Below are 21,398 nucleotides of genomic sequence, written 5' to 3' on the forward strand. Positions count from 1 at the left end.
ATTCCTCTCCCTCGCTGGAAGGGGAGGAGAAGAGGACCTTGGGCTGCCTTAGCACAAAGCCGACACACACTCTCCTATGTAATGAAACTCCCTTTCCCGTTTCAAGTCTTTTCATGCAGTCTACCAGTGCATGATGATGGGCGACGATCACAGGACTGCTTTGCGTCTAGCACTCATTGAGCCTCTTCGAGAAAGTGGATACAACAGGGAAAGCCCCAGTCAACATCGTGTTAGGACTGCACCCTGAACGTTGGGAAGATAGAGAATGAGTTGACCATAATCCCACTTCTCTAAAACCAATGGCACCTCTTTTTCGTGTTTTCTCTTCCACTATCTTATCAAGTATTCATTGCATGTGGGTCCTTCTGATTTTAGGGGGCGGATCTCTCTATTTCCTGGATCTGAATGCCTGTTTCCCTTCCCAGATTAGGAAAGTTTTCAGCAATGACTTATTCAAATACATATTCTGGCCCTCTGGCCCTTTTGGTGCCCTCAGGAACCCCAATTAAATGTAGGTTTTTCTTCCTCAGGCTTTCGTTTATTTCCCTTAATCTATCCTCATGGTCTTTTAATTGTTTGTCTCTTTTTTCCTCAGTTTCCCTCTTTGCCATCAACTTGTCTTCTATGTCACTCACTCGTTCTTCCACCTCATTAACCCTCGTCGTTAGGACCTCTCCAGTTTGGATTGCATCTCATTTAATTGATTTTTAATTTCTGCCTGATTAGATCTAAATTCTGCAGTCATGAAGTCTCTTGAGTCCTTTATGCTTTTTTCTACAGTTACCAGTAGCTTTTTAATAGTGCTTCTGAATTGGCTTTCTGACACTGAATTGTAGTCCAGATTTTGTCACCCTGTGGGAGAGAGGACTCTTTCTGATTCTTTCTTTTGAAGTGAGTTTTTCCTTCTAGTCATTTTGCTCAGTGCAGAGTGGCCAAAAACAAGTTGTTGGGAAAAGGAGAAAAAGAGAGAAGATAAGAAAAGAAAAAGAAAAGAAAAAAAGGGGAAAAGAAAGAAAAAAAAAAGAAAAGCAAAAAAGGGGGGAGAAGCAACAGAAATCAAAACACAAAAAACAAGGGGGAGTATCTTCTGGTTGTGTATACTGTAAATCCCTCGACTTCCCTTGACCTTTCCAGTGCTGCTTGGTCAATTTTTTTTCCCCTTGTCAGTCTAGCTGGTCTTCTGGGGCAGGGGTCTGCTGTGCTGATTCTCAGGTGTGAGCACTTGGGGGAGCTGCTCAGCGTCCTGCCTGGTGCAGCGCTCAGTGAAGGTTGTTTAACCTGTTTGTCCTGTGAGGACACAGTGAGGCTCAGTGGGGGTTGTTTACCCCTGAGGCCCCAGGAGGAACCACCTCAGTGGCGGGGCCAGCTCTCCAGCCCTGGAGTCAGCTCCCACAGTAACTGCAGAGCTCTCAGCCTGCAAGGGCCTGGATGCTCCTGCAGGGGAGCCGCTGATCTGCTCAGCTCGGGGCCACCCGGCTGCAGGAGTGTCCTTGCTGTCCTGGGCCCTCCTGGCCTCTGCCTGTCCTGGGGGGGGAGTGCTGGTTCCTGGGCTGTGTCCCCAGCACCCTGTGCTCCTGGGTCCAGCCGTGTGTGCTGCAGCCCTTTAGGGAACTCGGCCGCAGGGTGTGGGCCTGGGGGTGCAGGTCCTGTTGGTGCAGGTCCTGTTGGTGCCCCTGGGAGCCTGAGCGCATCCCCGCCCTCCTGGGGTCCTACTCCACCTCCCTGCAAGCGCCTTTCTGCCCGGGAAGATTGGGGAAGCTCCTGCTCCTCCGGGCCAGGCTCTCCCGTCCTGGGGGCTCTCGCCTCGGCCCTAGCCCAGCTCCTCATGCCCCCCCCACTCGGAGGCCTTTTTTTTCTTGTTTATTCATGAGAGACACAGAGAGAGGCAGAGACATAAGCAGAGGGAGAAGCAGGGTCCCTGTGGGGAGCCTGATGAGAACTCAATTCCAGGACCCTGGGATCATGACCTGAGCCAAAAGCAGATGCTCAACCACTGAGCCACCCAGGTGCCCCTCTCTTACTGCGTTTAAGGTCTCTTTAATCCTTAATGTTCACAGTTTCTCTCTGTTAGAGCTAGCTGTGGATTTCTTGTTTCTGTGAGATTTCATAATGTGTCCCGATTCTGAGGATTAATGTGTTTTATCATTTCTGGAACAAATTCAGTTATTATCACTTTGAATATTTCCTCTTCCTTATTTTCTCTAGTTTCTTCATCTTATACTTTTATCAGACATATGTTGCACTCTTTTTTAAAATTTTTTTTATTGGAGTTCAATTTGCGAACATACAGCATAACACCCGGTGCTCAGCCCATCAAGTGCCCCCCTCAGATGTTGCACTCTTAAATTCTATTTTACAGTCTTCTTAACCTTACTTTCATATTAAATGGGTTTGATCACCAAATTCCAATGTGTGCATTTGTGTGGGGGGGTGGTTTCCCCATACCACCAAGCACTTCTTCAACATCAACTGGGTATGCGACCTTTCAACTCAATTCTGACACTGCTCACCTAGAGATAGCTTCAGATTCCACACGTTAAGGGTTCAGTACCACAAGACTAGCTCCACTTCAGATACCAGTCACAGTCTGGTTGACTTGTCATTCTGACTATGAATCAGAGGTTCTCAGGGCCCCTTCCTTGGGTTGGATTAATTTGATAGAGCCGGTCATAGAACTCAGAGAAACTTAGATTACTGGTTTATTATAAAAGGATATAATTCAAGAACAGCCAGATGGAAGATATGCGCAGGGCAAGTTATGTGATAAGAGACACGGGGCTTCCATGACCTCTCTGGCATGCCACTCTCCCAGCACCGGCCATGTGTCTACCAACCCAGAAGCTTTCTCAATGCTATCCTTTGGGGGTTTTATGGAAGCCTCATTAGGTAAGCATGATTGATTACATCATCGGCCATTGCTGATTCATTCAAACCTCCAGCCCCTCTCCCTTCCTCAGAGGTCAGGGGGTGGGACTAGAAGTTCCCACCCTTTATTCTTGGTTGGTGCCCCTGACAACCAGCCCCATCCTTAGGTGCTATCCAAGTCACCTCACTACCATAAACGCAGTTGTGGTGGTAGTGGGAAGGGGCTTGTTATAAGTAATAAGACACTCAGTAACCTTTATGGCTCTGAGGTGATTTCAGGAACTGAGAACAAGAGACCAAGTGTTATGACAAAGGATGCTCCCCTTGCTCTTATTGCTCAGAAAATTCCCAGGGTATTGGGAGCTATGAGCCAGGAGCTGTGGACAAGGGCCAAATAAATGAGAAATATATTTTGGTCATCTGAATGGCCAAATACATATTTCATATAAATCAAAATATCACAGATTGTTTCCTTCTTTCATCTCTTTGTGCTGTCTCTTGATAATTCCCTCACATCATCCTTTCTCTCTTCAGTGCCATCTAATGTCAAGTTTATCTTGTGCACTGACATTATTATTTCAATGATATTTTTCAAGCTGCTATTAGAAAATGGTGTCCAGGGACACCTGGGGGGCTCAGCAGTTGAGAGTCTGCCTTTGGCCCAGGGCCTGATCCCGGAGTCCTGGTCCTGGGATCAAATTTCATTTTGGACTCCCTGCATGGAGCCTGCTTCTCTGCCTCTCTCTCTCTCTCTCTCTCTCTCTCTCTCTCTCTCTCTCTCTCTCATGAATCAATAAATAAAATCTTAAAAAAAGAAAATAGTGTCCAATCTGAAGTGTATACTACGCACTGAGTTTACTTCAATGACTATATTTTTCATTCTGGTGTTGGTTTTGTTGTTTGTTTGTTTTGGCATCTGTTCTGCAGTATCTTGTGCTTTTTAACAGAATTTCAAGTTTTTGTTCTATGCCTTTAATTACATGACATTATTGCTGAAGTGTTTGTGTAAATATGCCCTTCTTTATACCTGCTGACCATCCCTCACACGGATTGTTTGCTCATATGTTTTCTAATTTTGGATTGTGAGCTCCTCTTCAGCAGGGCTTTCCTTGTGACTTGGACTATGGTGGTGTTACTACAGAGAGATAGACTGTGTATCTAACACCTCAGAGGTATCACTGACCTAAAAACAGTTTAATTTTTGGCTGTGGATTTCTGTATCACATAGTTCACGTTTTGGACTCAAAACAGGGTCAAGAGGTAGGCACAGAATTCTTTTTTTAAAAATATTTTATGTATTTACCCATGACAGACACACACACACACAGACAGAGAGAGAGAGAGAGACACTGAAGCAGGCAAAGGTAGAAGCAGGTTCCCTGCAGGGAGCCCGACACAGGACTCAATCCCAGGATGCCAGGATCACCCTCTGAGACTAAGGTAGATGATCAGCTCTTGAGCCACCCAGGCATTCCAGGCACAGGATTTTAATATCTCAGGAGACATTTTTTTTTTTTAACTCAGACCTCAGTAGGAAGCCTTGCCATTTCTTTGTGATAACAGCTGTTTTAGATCCATATAGAAAAGCAGCAAAACCTAAGCTCCTAGCAGTTAACAAATTTAACAATCTGCACGCCAACCGATCCTAGACTGCCATTAACATCACCTCAAGTGCTTATCTCTACTTATTTTCTTCAACTGGACATTTCCTTTTCATTATCTAGGATTGGCTGCACCATAATTTGCCTAAATCCTTATTTACATGCATTAAGGTTGTCTCGCATATTTCTCTAACTCTCATAAAAAATATCACCATGAATAGTCCTACAGGTATTGAGAATTATGGGTGTTGTTTTGTATCTTCCTGGTGTATGAATTTTTTTCTCAGCAGCATTCATCAACATCAGAAAGTCAAATTGTTGGAATCTCTCATACTGGGGATTTTCTGCCCAGGAAAGCAGAATAAAAAGATCTGTCAAGAGAGCATAGACTATGGTAAGAAAACCAATGAAATTATGAATCATAGATTCTGAAGTGGGTGAGGAGAGAAAACAAGATAACAGGAATCAGAATTAATAAGAAAGAGTCAGTGGTTGTAGGCCCCAGTGAAGTAGGATCAATTCAGTGATTACAGTGTAAGTTCAGGAAGTAGTAGTCAGAAAATGCAATGTATGTGTACATGATTTCAAGGGTGGGATAATTCTTGGGTCCTGGAAAAGACCAGGTATGGCCACAAGCAGCTGAAGTCCAATGGATGGGTGGATATTATTGATAAAGAAATCAAAGGAGAAGCCAAAGCACTGAATCTACATGGACACTGTGGATTCAATGGGATCATCTACATGGACACTGACGTCACTCAAGACGAAGGACTCAAGGGATCCCTGGGTTGCTCAGTGTATTGAGCATCTGCCTTTGCTCCAAATCATGATCCTGGAGTCCTGGTATCTAGCCCCATGTCAGACTCCACAACTAGTGGGAAATCTGCTTCTACTTCTCCCTTTGCCTCTCCCGCAGCTGTTTCTTTCCTTTTTTCTTTTTTCTTTCTTCTTTCTTCTTCCTTCTTCTTCTTCCTCCTCCTTCTTCCTCCTCCTTCTTCCTCCTCCTCCTTCTTCCTCTTCTTCTTCTTCCTCTCCCTCCCTCCTTCCCTCTCTCTCTCTCTCTTTCAATCTCTCTCTCTTGCTAACTTTCTCAAATAAAAATTTTTTAAAAAACGATGATGAATTCAAGACTAAGACTTTGAAATAAGCACAAATTATTCACAGAAAGAAAAGGTATCCATATCAGAAGTGTCAGGAAAATGGTGAGTAGCAAAGTTTCTATGGGACAAGAGATTTTCTAATTGGAGGACAGGAAAAGTGGTATGAAGGAGTCAGAAGAAACAAGGAAAATACTCTACATCCCCACCTCAAAGAACTGTAGAGTCTGGGAGAAATGGTCCCTATTTAAGACATATGCTAAGGAAGCAGTATTTTCATGGAAAATCCAGGTTACAGTTAAAGCCAGGAGATTCAAGAAACAGGAAATCAAGAAACTGTCTAAGGAAACAGGAAGTTTTACAGGCATGCAGCTGGACCTCTTAAGGAATGCAATGGATGGTTGGGTGAAGTACGCAAGGATATGGATATTGGGCCAAGGAAGCACAATCAGAATATGATGGGGATAAGAGTACAGGAGAGAATACAGGACCAAAGGGGCCGATGATTTGGGTGATGGTCGAAAAACCCAAGAATAATAAGCAGAGAGAACTGCTACATCAGACAAAGGAAGGGCAAGGACACAAGAGTCTCCTAACTCACCTGACATGCAGTTGGGCATCTCAGGTAGTGAGCGAGGAAGGAAGCCCAAATGTAGGTACTGAGGACTCGGGAGCTGTTGGCCTCAGTCCTATTTCTGGCTACAGGGGAGGGTCAGGCAACACACCAAGGGACCCTGGGAACCAAGAAGAAAGCTACACTGTCAAGTCCTGTTCCAAAGCATCCCCACAAGATCCTGTCCAGAAACATGGGAGAGGGTCAGCTGACAGTACTCTGTGCATGCTGTGCACCGTCCCGCAGGCCTGCCTGCGACACCCCAAGTTTTGGCTCAAGTGTCAGTCACACCGGTTTGGAACCCACTGCCTGCCTATCTACTTCTCTGTCTGGCCTAGAGTATCCTTACAGAAAAAATAGACATAATATCACTGACCACTCCATGTTCATGGAGGGACCTAAGTGATGCACAAGGGCTTTGGAGAGTGTAGTAAGTTAACCAGCTGGAGGCATGCACGTCCCACTTTGCCCACACCTGCTTCAGATCCATTCTCTTGGTGCGCAGCCCCTGACTGCAGCACAGCCCTTTCACTATCTTTGCCTAGTAAGGGGCAAAACTACAGGTTATCCCAAGGCCTAGGGACTCCTGTGATATTTCTTCTGTCTGCTATTTCCTGGGGTCACTCTCCAACCTCGCACCCGGGGCCCTGTCCCTGGCTGGTGAGCCCGCTGACACGCCCGGAGGGAGGGGCACACATATTTCATAATGGGCATTGAGCCAGGGGATGATGCGGGGCTGGCGTGGGACATAAAGACTGGGGTAAGTCTGAGCTTATGTCCAGTTACTCATTTGGTCAAGATGAGTAACTAGCCAAACGCCGTTTGGAGAAATGACCAAAAATCTGCCTCGGATCTCCTGTTCTCGACCCCAGGCTCCACCTGCCTACTCTATTCCTTCCTCCTCTGGACCCCGCCCTCCACCTATCTACTCTATTCCTCCCGCCTCCCGTTGTCCTTCCTCCTCTCATCGTCATCCAAAGCCGCTTCCTCTTGTGTCCCTTTACACCCCCAACACTCCCCAGGATTGTCCACCTCTCTCAACTCACAGGCCTACCTGTTTCCCTCCTGTTCCTAGTGCTTTCCTTTCTAGCCGCGCTAACCTACAGGTTTCCCCACGCAATCCTTGCTCTATTCCTTCCAAAAGGTCCAGTCCCCGCTGTTTTTGTCTCGCTCCTGTTCCCTGTTTCCCCACTGTCTACTTTCCTCCTATTCCCACTCTCAGCCCCAAGAAGACTTGAAAGTCTTATCCTCCCCAACCTTCCAGCCAACTCCAACCAGACCTCCGTGATTCACAAATCCTATCCTGGAGAGATGATTTCCCTGTGAGTGGGCCGGTCCTGATATCATCCGGAATTGCCAGAACAGTCGATCCCCAGGAGCTTGACTTGGTGAAGGTTGGGAACTCAAGACAATGCCAATGAACATTTAGCTCAGAGGGTAAGCCTTTTCCATGATGGCGTTTTCACCCATAACACGGTTATTGTACTATTCTCTGTAGTTACCTTCATCCTTGGAAATCGCCTTCAGATGCCGGAGATACCTTTAGCAAGATCCTTTTTTCCAGAAAACCTGTTTCTTTCCTCTCTTTCCCAATTAGCCAGCCTGAATGAATTCTACATTTATAACTGGTTTCTCCGTAGAATTTGGTCTGTGACCACAGAGCAAACAGCAAGACCAGGGACACAAGGTAGAGAAGAGTGAGTGGAAAACATCTCATCTGATCTCTACACGGGTGAGTCCTATTGATCTGCCCTGGATGAAAGTGAATGCGAGAATGGGCGACCCCTAAGAACTCACACACAGAGCACAAGACCCCTATTATAGACATACAAGGATTCAAGGTTCCCTGGTCTGGTTCCTCCAAGACTCTATTGTCCTGCACCCTAGGACTTGTAGAAACATAGTAGGGATTTTCTGTTTTGAGAAATGCCTCCGGCAAAAAGGTGCGGGGGCGGGGGGGGGGGCGGCACCTCCCATTATCTTGTCATCAAAGCTCTGAGGGTTGAACCTCTGGATCCCAGAAAAAGGCAGGTACCAAGCCTAGAAGGCAAGGACACATCCATATCCTCTCCAGATGATAGCATCAAATAAACTTATGGTGTATATTATATAATGTTCATTATAATATATTAACAATTAACATAATAATATAATACATATGTATTTATCATATATATTTAAAGTTCTCTTAAACCAAGTACAGATTCAGTGGAATCTCAATCAAAATTCTAACACATATATTTGGAAACTTGATAAGCTGATTATCATTTCCACAGACAGGCAAAAGACCCAAGAATATCCATGACTCCCTCAAGAACTGGTAGGAGTAATTTTCCTGCCAGACACCAAGACTTACCACAGAAATTGTAGTAATTAAGATCGCATAGTATTAGTGCCAGCATAAACAAATAGATAAGTGGCAAGAAGAGTCCAGACCCAGGTTCACACCTACGTGGACACTTGACTGAAGACAAAAGTATCATAACAGAATGATGCAGATGGACTGTGTTTGCAACACATTGGTTCTTGGTCAATTGGATACTTATAGAGAAAAAAATTAAGCTAGATTCCTACGACATAAGCACACTCAAGGATCCACTTCAGGTAAAAATTACATCTAAATGTGAAAGAGCAAAAACAAATTGTGTAGGATCGCTCGGGTCATCAATGGCTATTGAGCACTGGAGACGCACTGTAAGGTATAAAATTTACACTGGATTTTAAACATAGTATCAACAATCAATAAAACATCTCAAGAGTATTTATATTATATTGAAATATTGATGATTTGGACATACTGGATTCAATAAAACATATTTTTTAAAAGATTTTGCTTATTTATTCATGAGAGACACAGGGAGGGAGAGGCAGAGACACGGGCAGAGGGAGAAGCAGGCTCCATGCAGGGAGCCCGAAGTGGGACTCGATCCCGGGTCTCCAGGATCAGGCCCTGAGATGAAGGCAGCGCTAAACCGCTGAGCCATCGGGCTGCCCCTCCCTACAACATGTTTGAAATTAATTGACCTGTTTCTTTTTGCTCTTTTCATTAGATACTAGAAAATTTTGTGCCCAATGTGGCTTGTTTCATATTTTTATTGGACAATACTGACTTGAAGGTCATGTGAGAAAAATATTTTCACAGCATCAACTAGGAAAAATGTCTTAAGTGTCACTTAGAAAGCACGAAGCAAACCATACCCTGGGAACCTAAGTGTGCAGAACACATGGCTCCCAAAAGGGCTTATTATTATAGGGCTTTATCCCTATTGGATAAAGAACTCCAGCAAAATGGTGAAGAAAAGACCAGCGATACAAAAGAAAACTAGGAAAAGATTGGTAACAGGAACTTCACAAAAGAGGATATCCAAGTGACTGACGGGCATACAAAAAATGTGGCCAACCTCATTAGTCAATAGGAAAAAGCAAATCAAAATCATAGTGAGAGGGGTGCCTGGGTGGCTCAGTTGGTTCAGTGTCTGCTTTTGGCTAGCCCTACTAAACCAATCGTATCTCTTTGGAAAACCCCATTTGCCTATGGTTGGTTCAGTTTTCTTCTTATATATTGCTTGACTTAAATTCCTAATGCCTTGTTAAGGATTTTTGACATCTGTGTTTACGAGGTTATTTATCTTTAGTTTTCTCTTTTGTACCATTTGTCTGGTTTTAGTGTTGATGTAATGGTAAACTCATCATGACTTAGGAAATGAGGTTTTTGGCTGGCTCAGTTGGTAGAGCATGTGACTTCTGATCTCAGGGTTACGAGTTCAACCCAGGTTGGAGGATGACGAGCTTTCTTAAAATTATTTTTTAATTAAGAAATAAAAATAGCTAAAACCAATGAGCTGGGAAATGTATCTTCCACTCCCGTCTAATGGAAGAGTTTGGGGAAGAGTGGTATTTTCTTCAATATAGGTTGGACCCACTGACCAGAGAAGACAGTTGAGCCTGGAGGCTATCTTGTGGAAAGTTTTTCGATTATAAATTTAAAAAGAGTTCTTTACAAATAAAATTTTTAAAAATAGACATAAAGCTATGCAGATTTTCTATTTCTTTTCTTTGTTTTCCTCTTCTGGTCAGTTCTGGAAATCTACACCTTCACAGAACTAATCCATTTCATCGAAATCTTCACATTTCTATTGGTTGCTTTTCCTCCTGGCTATGGGTCACATTTTCCTGCTTCTTCTACTGTCTGCTTTTCTAGTACTTTTCAACCGATGCTGTCCTTTGCGAATGTTCTATTGCTGAGTGCTGGATTTGGCTGTGTTTCTTTCAGACGTGCTGGAAATTCTTCCGGGAGGCAGTTTGGCCCCGTGCGGATCCACCTGAAACTTCCAGAGCTTGTTTGGAAGCCGTGTTAGGATAAGGCTAAAGCAACCTCTTCTCTAAGCTAGCGGAGTCCAATTACTGAGGTGTAAACTTCTGAGGGCCTCTATCCAACCCTTTCAACTAGGACGCTCTACCCTGTGTGGTCACAACTCCGTCCTTTACACATTCTGGGTGTTGCTGGGCTCACAGCGTTGCCGTCGTCCCTTCACCGAGTTCCTGCCTCTTAGTGCTGCCCAAGACTGCAGGCCTTTCCTTACACATCTCTGGCTCTCACTCACTCTCCCTCCTTCCCCTCTCTCCAATTTTCTGCTCCACAACTTCTCAGCTGCCTCACATTCCTGAACCTCAGTCTGTGTCTCCTCACCCAAGTGCTGTCACCTGCTCATCTTGGCTTCTGCTTTCCTGCATATTTCTCTAAGCAGAAAGCTGGAGCAACTGCAGGGCTCATCTCCTTTGCCTCCCTTTTCACAAGGAGTCATAGTGCAGGGCTACTCGGTACCCAGGGCCTGCATTTAAAAATCTTGTTTTATTTTTCTAAGCTCTATTTGGTGTCTCTGTTCTCCTTACGCGAATAGACACTCCCTCTGTCCGGGAAGCGGATGTAGGGCAGGGGATTGGTGGCAAGATGCTCTCGTACCTAGTATGCAAAAGGCATGTTTGCTGCTGCTGAGCCGAGTGGGTGGGACTTGCTCAGAAGTCTACATATTTAAACATGTCCTTCTTTCAGTTTCTATCCTACATTACAATCAGGTTGTTGTAATCAAAAAACTAAAACAAAACTCATGAATGAATGTGCACTATAGGCACAGACACAGGAAACTTATGTTTCTCTTTTCTCATCTTTAACCAAAGGAATGCCCAGCACTTAGTATAGCTGTTTAATCTTGGTTCAAAAAGTATACAATCTTGATGGATTCTGATTTTTTTAAAGATTTTATTCATTTATTCATGATACACACACAGAGGCAGAGACATAGGCAGAGGGAGAAGCAGGCTCCCTGCAGGGAGCTCGATGTAGGACTTGATCCCAGAACCCAGGGATTGCAACCTGAGCCAAAGGCAGATGCTTAACCACTGAGCCACCCAGGTGTCCCGAATTCTAATATTTTGTGATGTCAGTGGCCACAAACGTAACTGAAGATCTCGCCTACTTTAAATCTTTTCACTATTTTCATCTTCTTAGGTTCTGTCAGCAGCAGCTTTATATCACTGTTTATACAAAAGAGGAAGGTCCTGGCCTACGCTTAATAGCACGTGGTGATTCTATGGAGTCTAACCTTTCTTGCAAGGTTATCTTTCCTTGCACAAATCCATTATGTGCTGGCCTTTCTCAGGCAGCTCTCCACCTCCTAAATAGAACAAACCTAAAGAACCCTGTTGTCTCTGGGCAGGAGGACAAAGCTCCCCCAACCATAGAGAGTTGGTCCAGTCCTAGTTTATAGGAATACTACTATATCATAAGACCGAGCCTGTTGTAGGGTTTTCAATCACCGCTGTTTGAAGGTCTGCCCTCATGCTGGAGTGCCTCCAGGGCGTGGTTCCAGCTGCTGCACAGGAGCTCACCAGCATGCAGTGCTTATCTCCTGGGTAGTTAAGACCTTTTTTACGATGTGGATAATTTTCATGTGTTTCTTCAGGAAATTTTCATACATTCCTTGTCAGGTGAATTCCACGAGAGTTGTTTGTTGTTAATGTGGGTGGCATGTTTCTATTACATTTTTCTAGAAGTTGATTTCCCGGTTAGCTGTCTCTGCGCCTGCTTCTAATGGAGAGGTTGGGGAAAAATCTGCAACTTCAGACACTGGCTGAGAAACTAGAGGACGGGGCCGTTATGTTTTTCTACACTCCAGTATGTTCAACGCATCATCTGAGTTTAGATGCACACTGATGGCCTGGAAGCTTGCCCCCTACAGTCACTCAGCTGGCGGGTCCTGGGCTGGGCTGGGACCCCATAATAACATGGGGCTGCAGGGGAGAGGAGATGAAGCCACAGTGACTCCCACCTCCCTTCAGAGTCTCCTCGGAGCCCCAGGCCTGTGTCGGGGGAGGGCGGCCGGACCCTTGGGCGCGGGCCAAAGAATGGCCAGTTTCACAGGAGACTACGACGGTCTCGCTAGTTCTCCCCGAGCTAAGAGTGCGGCTCCTGAGCACAATGATGCTTCCTCTCAACTCGGGCTTTGGAAGATAGTGAAGACTTCAAAGGCTCATGTTTGAGCCTTGCTAGAAAAAGGCACCCAGCTGTGGCTCACCAGAAGCAACAGAGGTGCTTCTCTAGCTCAGCTGTGGTGTGAGCCAGGGTGCTTGTTTCTGAATCATGTTCAGGTCTATGTAATGACGTCAGCAGAAGAAAGCTCACAGTCCTAACTGAGATGATCTCCAGGCAGCCAGCCAACATTTACCAAACACCTCTATCTTTCCGTACTAAGCCAGGTCCTGGCAACGGAGAGATGGACCAGATATATTTCTTGCTCACAAGTGACTTTCATGTAAAGAAAACAATTTAGCAAAGTGTTCTGGGAACTATAGATGTGGAGTAGACCATGCCTCAGAGAAAACTTGGGCGAGGAGCTACAGGGTCCAGACGGGTTTTACAAGATTACACGTGGGCTCATTATAAATCGGTTTTCCCAGACAGACACAGGGGAAAGAGCCGTGCAGGCTAAGGGCAAGGAGCAGCAAGAATTAAAACAAGGAGCCACTCAGTAGGTAGCGGGGTTCAGGAAACTGCCCAGGTGTCTGTACAGCTGTCTGGACAGATGTGTTCACGACTGTGTCTCACACGACACACGTCCTGGACTGTGCTGTGTCTTGAATGAACGAACACATAGATGAATAGATGCAATATTGAGTGTGAGAGAGCATGGGCTCTGCAGTCAAAGTGTAATATAGGAAGTATCTAGAGTAGTCAAATTCCTCGAGAAAGGAAAATGGTCCTTGCCAGAGGACACAGAGCGCAGGGGGCCATGGGAAGTCGTTCCGTGGGGATGAAACAATTCTGGAAATTAGTTTCACACGAGGCAAATATGCTTAAAATTCCTGAATCACATCCTCAGAAATGTTTCCAATGGTAAATCTTATGTGAACTTTAGCACAATGACATTTTCTAAAATCAAAAACTGTGAAGTCCCCATGTTACATTCATTAGGTTCTCGAGTCTCTATTATCCCACCTGTAATCAGGGACAGAGAAACTTTTTCAGATTTTTTTTTATTTTAAAATATTTTTTTTCAATTTTTATTTATTTATGATAGTCACAGAGAGAGAGAGAGAGGCAGAGACATAGGCCGAGGGAGAAGCAGGCTCCATGCACCGGGAGCCCGATGTGGGATTCGATCCCGGGTCTCCAGGATCGCGCCCTGGGCCAAAGGCAGGCGCCAAACCGCTGCGCCACCCAGGGATCCCTTTTTTCAGATTTGAAACCTCGTCCGTTTCCCGAGCTAGACGGGGAGAGTTTTGATCCAGGCAAGGGCTTGATATGGGACAGGTCTCTGACTCCTCCCCAAATCTCTTTTAGCCAATGACTGTCGAAGGGGCGGTGCAATCAGGTCCCTAACCTGCTGGGCCTGCCGCCAGAGGGTCCCGTCCAGGCTGCTGCAGGAGCAGCCCCAGGAACCAGGCCGGACCTCGAGAAGCCGAGGGAAGGGGAGTCGCGGGCTTCAGGCTTCGGAAAGAAGCGAGGCAGGGGAAATCCCTTCTGGAAGGAGGGGGTGAGGAGGTAGCTCCACGTGCCCGGTGGCTGCTATCCTCGGTTTTACCACTCTGGATTGTGAGGTCCTCGCGAGCTGAGCTCCTAGTTACCCCCGGATAATGCTCAGCAGGTGTCTGGCCGAGGGTGAGTCTTCAAGAGGGCGGGACATTAACGCTGTGATGTGAAGCTCTGCCGGTGTTTTTCTACAGTTCACACAATCACCAGAAAGCCCGTGTCTTGGCACCAGAACCTGGAGGAACCTGCAGACGGTAAGTCCCGTGGTTTGGGAACAACACTGAGGTACAGCACAGACAGGCAGCTGGCTGGAGAGACCTTTCAGGGTAGTGTTACCTTGGGCAACACTCTGAGCCTCAGAAAGCTGGACTCACACTCACGAAGCTCACAGGACCGTCAAGCATAGGGCCGTCCCATTAACAGTCAAGGCCAGAAAAATCCTCCTAATGGCCTTCCCAGGGCATTCATATATTCAGTTATCAAACGTGGAGCTGTTCCCAGCAGAGGTCCTGAAGTCATTTTAACGGACTTCCAAGCCTGGTTCTACCACTCGTTAACCATGTGACTTTGAGCCAGTAATTTTAAATGTCTCTGAACCTACCTTCACATAGTGGTGAGGTTAGACAACATCACGTAAGTAACTCAGGACCTAGAATAGTATTGTCTTGCCGATCTGGAAATGCGACTGTTTTTCATTAATACCATGTGATAGTCCCTCAGATGGGGCCGGGAGTGGAGACCTCATACCATGCCGATGGAGACAGACAAGTAGGTAAGGAGTAAAATGGGAATGGCAACACAGAACACACGCATGCCCCTGGTCAGACAGTGTGGACTTCTGGGAAGGCTTCCTGGAGGTGGAGGTGGAGAAGCTCAGGGATCAAAGACCAGGAGGACATTCTGAGTTCTATGGAAAGACAGAGGAATGAGAGATGCCAGCATGGCCCAAGATATGGCAGTAGTTTGGCCTGGCTGGAGTATACAGGTGCACGGGGCAGTGCTCAGAAACAATGGAAGAGAGGTCTTTGGTGGAGAGCACCACCCTTCCCGGCGGGCTATCCTCCCTCCCTCCTTGGAGTAGAATTTGATGCAGGAAAGATACGAGGTCGATATAGGAGCACGGGGGGTAGGCAGGTGGGGTGGGCAGGAGGAGGGAGGACTCCATAGCAGAGTGGAGACAGACAAGTGAAAAGAGCAGTAGAGCGTCGGTAGAGGAAGTGAGGATGCTATCTGTCCTGAAGAGGCGAGCCCAGCTCGAGGAAGGGAGAGGAGGTGGGGCCTTGCAGCACTAAGATGAACAGGCAGCGAGGGACCTGAACGCTAGCCAGGATTGCCATGCTAACGGCTTATCCTAAGGATGCGCTCAGCCGGGTGCCATGTCCTTCGTTCTCGGCCATCTCGCTGTAGGTGGATATTGGCCCCAATTTACAGTTGAGCAAAGTGAGGCCTGGAGAAGTTAGACCACCTAGTTAGGCTAGTAATGGAAGGGCCAGGAAGGGCTGACTATGAAGCCCAGGTTCCTGCCGTTGTCAGGCTGCCGCCCTCCAAGTGAGACTTGGTAGGGGGGAAGCTGAAAACGAAAACTGAAACCTGTGCAAGTCCTCAAGCTAGGGAGTGACAGGCACGTGTGGGCTTGGCAGCCCCAGCTCTTGCAGGAGGGAGGATGTGGCCTCTTACAACCCTCCCCCGCACTCCGTCATGGCCACATTGGCCCCGCTTGCTCCTGCCTCAGCGCCTTGGCTCTTGCTTCCTGTCCGGTGCTTCTGTCTGCCCCTGCCTGAGGCTGGCTGCTGCTCGGCATCGGGAGAGGCCTCCCCTCGCGGTCCCGTTCTAGAGTTGCCAGCCCTGCCTGTACCTCACCGTCGGGTTCGCTTGTCCCCTTGTGTAGCGTGTCCTCTGTCCCCCCAGCCAGACCACCAGCTCCAGGAGAGCAGGGACCGTGCCTGCCACACTCTGCTCTACTTGCGGGGTCCAGGAGAGTGCCTGGCACAGAGATTGTGCTCAACGGATATGTGTTGCGAGATGAGGGTTGCAGGCCCTTGGCAGGCCCCCGAGGCCAGCTGCTGAGGCCGGGCCGAAGGATCCAGGAATTCTCGGCCCCAAAGCCTGCTTCCCTCAAGACTCATGCCTCTTCTCCTAGCCAGGTTCCTAAATCTTATCCACCAGGCCGCTCAGGGGCCACGGAAGAGATACCCAGACACGCAAACAGAAAGCCCAGAAATTGGACGGGACTCTGAGGCCTAAGTAAGCATGGCTTCTTGCCTTGGGGAGGCCCAGGGGCAACAGAGGCTGTGGCTAAGAGAATGGTATAGGAGGCCAGACCGCCTGGCTTTGACCCCTGGCTACCACTTACTAGCTGTGTGACCTTGGGGGAGTCATCGAAGGTCTTTAGTGCTTGTGGTTCCGCAGTGGAGCAAAAATGGAGATATTACAGCATGAGGTCGTGTGTTCACGGTGCCCAGAGCAGGCCTAACCCACAGCAAAACACACCCCCTTTGATTGGAGAGGCTCCAGGAGCGGTGAGGAGCCCGGGAAATGCAATCGTCAGCAGTCTCTCCCGAGATGACATAGGGCTTCTGGTGCTAAGATATTTCCGAGAACTTCCTGCCACACTTGTCTCTTGTGTTGCTCCCGTCTTTCGTCATACGGAAGGTTTCCGTTTTGAAGTCATCAGATGTGCCGGTGTTTTCTTTTTTTTTTTTTTTTTTGTGCCGGTCTTTTCCATCCCGGGGTCTGGGCGCTGTGCCTTGCTTAGGAAAGCCTGCAATATCCAGAGGAGCAACACGACTGGCTTTCCTTTTGGGCTTTTCCTCAAGTTTCGTGTCTTTTGAACACGTGGCTTTTAGGCCATCCGTGCCTTTTGCCCCTGAGGTGAAGCTGGAGACGCTGATGCTCAGCTGGCTCAGAACTTCCTTCCCTCCCTCCAAGGCACCGAGTTCTGGCGCCCCCCGTCTCCTGGGGCTTACTGCTCCTCAGCCTCCTCCTGACGCCCAGCCTCTACTCCTCGGGGAGGTCCTGCTCATCCTTCAGGAGCAGCCAGGAGTCCCCTGCTTATAAGGTCCCGTTAAGGAACGTGCGCCCCGTGCTCTCCACCCTGCAGATTAGGGCACCTTGCCCGTGTTCCTCTGGAGCATTGCATGCCTCCTGTCCCCCACCATTCAGCCGGATTCCATTACCAATGGAACATGGTGGCTCTGGAGCCAGAGAGCTTGAGTTCAGATCCCAGCTACCGCACTTTGGGGCTGTGGGGCCTGAGGAGGAATGGAAAGCAGAGCTCATAGCGCGGCCACTGAGCAGTCCCGGGCTCGTCCCGGCCCCTTGGTTTGACCCAGTTGTCTTCCTCTGCTGTGGGTGCACCCTTCCCAAGGACGGCCCACATCCTTAGCTCTTGCCTTTCTACCTTTGTACCGTGTGGTCCGGCCTTCCTCCCGTTTTCTACAGCTCCTGCTAGGGCATGTGTCTCTGCCACAGGGCAGCTGCAGGGGGATTGGGGTAAATAGCTCAGTTCTAATGAAGGGAGGGAGGGAGGGAGGGGGTTTGAAGGGGAGGCAAGAGAAAGGAAGGGTGGAGGAAGAAGGGAGGGAAGGAAGGGAGGAGGGAGGCACGGAAGGAAGGAGGGAGAGAGGGAGAAGGAAGGGCGTAGGAAACAGCTGTTCATTTACTCTAGCTTCTATTTGCCTGTGGGCCTGCACCCCGGGGAGGGCAGACTGGGAGACCAGAGGGTCCAGCAGGGAAGCCCCACCCCCACAAGGGTTGCTGAGCCTGAGAGAGCTCCATCAGCCCCAGTGGAACTTTGGGCTCCGTCCCCCCCAGCCCAGAGCTGACCTCGCCCGGGACATGCAGACAAACCCAGTCACAAAGTGGGGACACTGGGAAAGCCACACTCAAATACCTCCAACTTCTGCCCTCCTGGTAAATTTGAGGAAAATGTATCCTTTCAGGCAATTGTGAAGGTTAATCTTACAACTTCTCTAAGTCGTATGTGTCAGCGGTGCTGTTGCTTCTCTGTGTAACCACGTCAACCACGTCTATTCTTTCATCCCAGGAGCGTGTGCTGAGCCCCTGGGGTGCGCTGGCCCAGGCCCCACGGACTCTGAACCCAGGTTGCCCTCCCTCCCCGGGGGTTGCCTTCTGATGCCCACCATCTCCTCTCTGGGTCAGCCCGGAATGTGACGAGCGCAGGCTGAACCATGTCAGGGTGCACAGCGACATCGCGCCCCACAAGGCTAAAGCGTGGAGCTGGCGAGGAGATGATCGCCTCGCGTCGTATTCAGCGCCCACCTCGGCCTCATCCCTGAAACCCAGCGTGTGGGCTGTGTGGATAAATAAAGATGACTTTCCAGCGTCAGTCTGACCTTTCCGTTGTGGAGTCTCACATTTTTCTGCCGGCACGCCCTGGTTCAAGTCCTTCATCTTGGGAATCCCTGCGTGGCCCAGCGGTTTAGCACCTGCCTTCGGCCCAGGGCGTGATCCTGGAGTCCCAGGGTCGAACCCCACATCAGGCTCCCCGCATGGAGCCTGCTTCTCCCCCTGCCTCTGTCTCTCCCTGTCTCTCTCTGTGTCTCTCATGACTCAATATAGAAAATATTTCAAAGTACATAGTGTCCATCTGAAGTGCATACTTCCCACTGAGTTCTTTATTTCAGTGACTCTATTTTTCATTCTGGGGTTGGCTTTGTTGTTTGTTTGTTTTGGCATCTGTTCTGCAGTATCTTGTACTTTTTAATAGAATTTCAATTTCTTGTTCTATGTCTTTAATTACATGAAAGTGAAAAAAAAAATAATTACATGAAAGTGTTGGTGTAGTGTTTGTGTAAATATGCCCTTTTTTATAGCTGTTGACCGTCCCTCACATGGATTGTCTGCTCGTGTGTTTTCTAATTTTGGATTGTGAACTCATCTTCAGCAGGGCTTTCCTTGTGACCTGGACCATGGTGATGGTCCTACAGCATGATAGATTTTGTATCTAACATCTCAGAGGTAACACTGACCTAAAACCAATTTCATTCTTGGCTGTGGATTTCTATATCACACAGTTCACATTTTGGTCTCAAAACTGGGGCAAGCAGTAGGCACAGGATTTCTCTGATTTTGTTTTAAGATTTTACTTCCCCACGAGAGACACAGAGGAAGGCAGTGACACAGGGAGAAGGAGAAGCAGACTCCTTGCAGGGAGCCCGATGCGGGACTCAATCCCAGGTCCCCAGGATCAACCCCTGATCCAAAAGTAGATGCACAGGTGTTGAGCCACCCAGGCATCCCAGGCACAGGATTTTAACATCTCAAGGGAAATTTTTGTTAACTCAGATCCCAGTCAGAGACCTTTCCAATTCTTTGTGATGATAGTTGTTTTGTCCCAGATAAGCAGCAAAACCCAAGCCCCTAGCCAAATTTAATAATCTGCACACCACCCCATCCTAGACTGCCATTAACATCACCTCGAGTGCTTATTATCTCACCTTATTTTTTACATCTGGACATTTCCTTTTCATTATCTAGGATTGGCTGCACCATAATTTGCCTAAATCCTTATTTACATGCATTAAGGTTGTCTCGCATATTTCTCTAACTCTCATAAAAAATATCACCAGAATAGTCTTACAGGTATTGAGTATTATGGGTATTGTTTTGTATCTTCCTGGTTGTATGAATTTTTTTTTTTTCAGCAGCATTCATCAACATCAGAAAGTCAAATTGTTGGAATCTCTCATACTGGGGATTTTCCACCCAGGAAAGCAGAATAAAAAGATCTGTCAAGAGAGCATAGACAGTGGTAAGAAAATCAATGAAATTATGAATCATAGATTCTGAAATGGGTGAGGAGAGAAAACAAGATAACAGGAATCAGAATAAGAATAAAGTAAGAGTCCAGTGAAGTAGGAACAATTCAGTGATTACAGTATAAGTTCAGGAAGTAGTAGTCAGAAAATGCAATGTATGTGTACATGATATCATGGGTGGGATAATTCTTGGGTCCTGGAAAAGACCAGGTAGGCTACAAGCAGCTGAAGTCGAATGGATGGGTGGATATTATTGATAAAGAAATCAAAGGAGAAGCCAAAGCATTGAATCTACATAGACACTATGGATCCGATGGGATCATCTACAAGGATACTGACGTCACTCAAGACAAAGGACTCAAGGGGTCCCTGGGTTGCTCAGTGTATTGAGCATCTGCCTTTGCTCCAGATCATGATCCTGGAGTCCTGGTATATAGCTCCATATCAGACTCCACAACTAGTGGGAAATCTGCTTCTACTTTTCCCTCTGCCCTTACCCCAGCTTGTTCTCTCTCTCTTTCTCTTTCCCCTTCCTCTCTCTCTCTCTCTCTCTGGCTCTATCAAGTAAATAAATATTTTTTAATTACAAAAGATGATGGACTCTAAGACTTTTAGATAATCACTAGTTTTTTTCCAGAAAAAGAAAAAAAAGCATATCTAGATCTGGAGTGCCAGGGAAATGGTTAGTAGCAAAGTTTCTATGGAATAAGAGACTTCCAGATGAGGAAGAGGAATAATGGTTTAAAGGAGTCAGAAGAAACAAGGAAAATACTCTACATCCCCACCTCGAAGAACAGTACAGTTTGGGAGGAACGGTCCCTCTTTAAGATATATTCAAAGGAAGCAGTATTTTCATGGAAAATCCAGGTTACAGTTAAAGCCAGGAGATTCAAGAAACAGGAAATCAAGAAACCGTTAAGGAAACAGGAAGTTTTCCAGACATGCAGCTGGACCTCTTAAGGAATGCAATGGATGGTTGGGTGAAGCACGCAAGGATATGGATATTGGGCCAAGGAAGCACAATCAGAATATGATGGGGATATGAGTACAGGAGAGAATACAGGACCAAAGGGGCTGATGATTTGGGTGATGGTAAAAAAACCCAAGAATAATAAGCAGAGAGAACTGCTACATCAGCCAAGGGGAAGGGCAAGGACACAAGAGTCTCCTAACTCACCTGACATGCAGTTGGGCATCTCAGGTAGTGAGCGAGGAAAGAAGCCCAAATGTAGGTACTGAGCACTCGGGAGCTGTTGGCTTCAGTCCTATTTCTGGCTCCAGGGAGGGTCAGGCAACACACCAAGGAACCCCGGGAACCAAGAAGAAAGCTACATTGTCAAGTCCTGTTCCAAAGCATCCCCACAAGATCCTGTCCAGAAACATGGGAGAGGGTCAGCTGACAGTACTCAGTGC

At 47.2% G+C, this 21,398-nt stretch overlaps 3 long non-coding RNA genes across 19 annotated transcripts in view; 1 reads left to right on the forward strand and 2 right to left on the reverse strand.

The window, feature by feature from the left end:
* LOC144285064 (uncharacterized) overlaps nt 1–21,398 on the reverse strand; it is a 78,206-nt gene that overhangs the window by 3,924 nt on the left and 52,884 nt on the right. The gene's annotated exons all lie outside the window — the stretch shown is intronic.
* Nucleotides 4,101–18,559, forward strand: LOC144285063 (uncharacterized). Of its 17 annotated transcripts, XR_013353469.1 has the most exons (8): nt 4,381–4,860; nt 6,423–6,936; nt 7,441–7,613; nt 7,817–7,908; nt 14,017–14,459; nt 14,926–14,977; nt 16,346–16,449; nt 18,251–18,559. It is a non-coding gene; the product is annotated as an uncharacterized LOC144285063 (long non-coding RNA). The 17 variants fall into 17 exon arrangements; XR_013353470.1 differs by lacking the exons at nt 4,381–4,860; nt 6,423–6,936 and adding an exon at nt 4,101–4,125; XR_013353463.1 differs by lacking the exon at nt 6,423–6,936 and having other exon boundaries at nt 4,411–4,860.
* LOC144285065 (uncharacterized) overlaps nt 16,891–21,398 on the reverse strand; it is a 28,590-nt gene continuing 24,082 nt past the window's right edge. The window contains exon 2 of the long non-coding RNA XR_013353480.1: nt 16,891–17,456. This is a non-coding gene — a long non-coding RNA (uncharacterized LOC144285065). The remainder of the gene's footprint in view (nt 17,457–21,398) is intronic.

Source organism: Canis aureus, chromosome 15 (assembly GCF_053574225.1).
Source record: "Canis aureus isolate CA01 chromosome 15, VMU_Caureus_v.1.0, whole genome shotgun sequence".
In the NCBI taxonomy this organism is placed as follows: Eukaryota; Metazoa; Chordata; class Mammalia; order Carnivora; family Canidae; genus Canis; species Canis aureus.